We start from the raw sequence: 3,865 nt of genomic DNA, 5'->3' as shown, positions 1-3,865 counted from the left end.
CTTTTCAAAAAGAAAAAGGAAAAAAAATCCGTATTCATCAAGCAAGCTCTACCTCGACTGGGTAGCGGCATCGTTATATGGGCAGTGTAGTAAAGATGTTAAATAATTTGGTTCGAACTGATAAATCTCGTGGTTTAGAATTCTGGTTGTAATGAAAGATCATTCGATCCTGTCATCCCCCGCGCTGGTAGCTGCCTGTGGAGATCGTCCTTAAGAACTTGAGCAGTTCATGGCCGCGCAGTTCCTGGACGACAAAATGTCCACAGATCCCAATACAATCTAGATTCTGGACAACCTCAAGTACGCCCTCTACTTCATCTTCTACATGGTTGTTTCCAAATTTAGATGTGCACCATTAAAATTTAATAGTACTGTTTCTATAATGCCGCTGTGCAACCTTTTCATCTCTTGGGGATTAAGGAAATGATGGAAGTGTCATTACCGAAAAAGGCTTTCACCCCGCTTTATATATAAAGAATGTTCATCAACAAACCGGTACACGCATGCCACAACAACACACACATCCTAGGTCGGATACATAGGCATTGAGCGCAGCAACACCATCCCAAGCACTACAAGCGGAATCTTTAGCCGTGAACACACCATCGCGAAGAGACAAAGCCGCCAAGGCGATGCCTTCAAGAAGGAAACGACACAGGAGCACCGCCACCGCCCGACCCGAGGGTCAAAGTTTCCTCTGGAGCAACATGACGGGCAATGATGGCTGCAAAGACGCTTTCATGAAGGGCACGAGCCTTGCCGCCGCCGCCGCCGGTCCGTTCGAAGATAGAACAGGGTTTCACCCAGGCCAACACTCACCGTGATCGAACGCCACACACCGGCTACCATGCCGCCCACACGGCCATTGTCACCAGGCAGCACCAAGCCACGGGATCTGCCCATGAGCAACGCGCTACCACCACCACCGCTGCCCCGACATTCAAGACATAGACACAAACTCACCCGAGACCCGTCTCTACCCCAACTAAAGAGACGAGTGGAAAGGCCTCGCCTTTCGCACCCCTGGGCAGCCCCCCAGCGCCGAAACCCAATAGGCTAGCCAAAACTGGCCTCCGTCGACCCGTCCTGCTGCACCGGGCGTGAGATGAGCTCGGTCTTGCTGCACAGCGCGAGACAAGGTTGGTCCCGCAGCACCGGGCGCGAAGCGAGCGATGGACCACAACTAGGAGAGGGCCAACCCTTCGACGAGGGTAGCGCATGGACGACGAGAGGGGTCAAAGTCGACACACGCCGCTCACCGACGAGCTGACACTGGAGATGTCTAGCCGCCACTGTTAGCCGACCCAGACCACCGCCATGGGCCACCACCACACCGTAGTCAAGGTGAGTTGTGGCCGTGGAAGAAGAGCAGGCCGGCCACCGGCGCCCGCAGCTCGATCGCCGCCGCCGCCTCGGCTCCTCCCTCCTTGTCCATGACAGAGACACAAAAGACGAGACACGTGTGGGGTTGGGCTTGGGCTGCTGGGCCCTAGTCCATCCACCCGCATCCGAAACCGCCGCTTCTCACATGACACGACGACATGTCGCCATTGGCCATTGCAGACCGAGCAACTCCACTCCGCCTCCTCCGGAAACAAAACGAATTTCACTTCAGGCAGAAACAAAAAAACAATTCGGCCTCAGCTCCTCCTCGTCCACTCCATTGCTGACACCTCCACTCCCCCGAGAACAGAACACAATAAAACAAATTCAGACAAATCAAAACAAACCCAATTCAGACAAATCAAAACTCCAATTCAATAAATTAATCAAGTCATCAATAAATGAATGAAAGAATCCATCCTCCACATGGATAATAAACAAATATCCATCCATATCCACCTTGCAACTCATCTGTTTGTCTGTGTCTGAAACTACACTCTCTAAGCTCGAGTAGGGTCGTTAGAGTCTGACAGGTCCGTGGTGCACTTGCTCCACCTCTCTTGGGGGCTCAGGGCTCGACATCTGTACAAAGTTGACACCACACTTGTCGGTCCCTGGACGTCTTCCTCCTCGGCTTTAGCTGGAACAATGTAGAGGTTGGGAAGGAACTCACCGCATGACTGCATAAACTTGAACTGGATGTCCGGCAGATTTGTCCTAGTTAGAGCCCGCACCAGGTAGAGGAACGTGGAGCTGGAAGATGATGTCCACGTCACTGATGGTGTGCACATGGCCTCAGACTATCGCTAGAAGATGATGTCCATGTCATTGATGGTGTGCACACGGCCTCCGACTGTCTTAATATGTTTGCAAGCAGAGTTGTGGTCACTCCGGCAGTCCAAGAAACCCCTACCTCAAGCTTCCAAACAGTTCCATAGGCCTGCCACCCTCTTGGGTCAAAAACGCCGAGCTCCAGTTCGACACTTGTGATCCTTGCTAAGTCCTCTCGCGCTATTGCGTAGCTCTCCATCCTCAGCCTTGACCCGAAGGTCATCTCTACCGAGACGGTGCCGAACAAAGGAAATAGCATGTAGAGTTGTGGCGCGCGTCGATCCATATTGAACCGATCAAGCGTGATCCTTCTGACAAGCATGTCAATCTGAGCGGGATCCACTGGAATTGAACCGCGAACACCATACATGTACCCGCGAAATCTGATCATTGGGGAATACGGCTGCTCTAGAAGCATCTCTCTCTGATAGCAGTCAAGATTGAGCAGAGCGTCCGAACCGACCGTATGTGATTCCCCCTCTTTGGACTCCTATGTCCTCAACGAAGGCGACTAGATTGGCACGGCTTGGCATGTCAGTGCCCATGCCTTGCTTATGTAATGTGGTGGTGCTATATCAAATTTTGGTCCCTAGTGCTAGTGAAAATAAATATAATTATTTATACTAAACTTTATCATTTATTCATAAATCATTTATTAGAAATCAGAATCATAAGTACTCCCTCTGTTTCAATCTACAAGTCATGCACATATACCTAGGTTACCAATTTTATCACCTAATTGAAACTATATAACACAAAAATTATACCGTTTGAAAATAGAACATCTGAAGTTTATATTGGTATATTTTTTGTAATATATGACTTGTATTAGGTTGGTCAAATTGACAACCCAGGGGTACGCGCACGCCCTGTGAACTGAGAGAGAGAGAGGGAGTAGTTATATTATTGTAAGTTTAAACTTTATTTTGTTATAAAAAATATTTTTCTGTCAATAAATTGCGTCTTCAAGAACACATTAAGCTATCCATTTGACTTTGAGAAAATAAGAAATGATGGATGGCATTTATATTTTTTTCGACTTTTGCATTATGTGTGTACGTTTTGTTTATTCTTAAATATTTTAGTAGAGTTCTCTTATATGTATGGTATACCAACTATATTGATAGATGTCTTTTATAATCATAATTAGATGTTCCCTAAAAAAATTATAATTAGATGTAGGCAAACAATAAATTTCTAGATTATACAAGATGTTTAGGAGAAGCTTGTCACGTAATCACGACATGTTGCTTTCTCATTTCCTCACACGCATTTTTTCATGTGTGCCGTGATGATTATTTTGACGAAAAAGGCTCGCGTCCCGTTTTATATATAAAGCACCGACCACAACAACCATCCGGATACAAACACGATACCACCACACTCTAGGCTAGATATATAGATGTTGAAGCTCAGCTACATCCAGATACCACCAAGCAAACGAAAGATAAGCAACAAAGCACCACTTGAGGTAAATGAAGCATAGTCAAACATCCACGAGCCGAGGCCTCCAAAGTCGTGCCTTCAGGAAGGACACGACTCCAGAGTGCCATCACCGCGATCGAAATGATCTGGGATTTCACCCGGAGTGTCCCTGAGATGATCGAGTAGACGCGGCGATGCCTTCAGGAAGGAGGCGACGCCCACGGCA

This window comes from Triticum dicoccoides, chromosome 5B (assembly GCF_002162155.2).
Source record: "Triticum dicoccoides isolate Atlit2015 ecotype Zavitan chromosome 5B, WEW_v2.0, whole genome shotgun sequence".
NCBI classification, from domain to species: Eukaryota; Viridiplantae; Streptophyta; class Magnoliopsida; order Poales; family Poaceae; genus Triticum; species Triticum dicoccoides.
Note: the sequence above shows the minus strand (reverse complement) of the source record.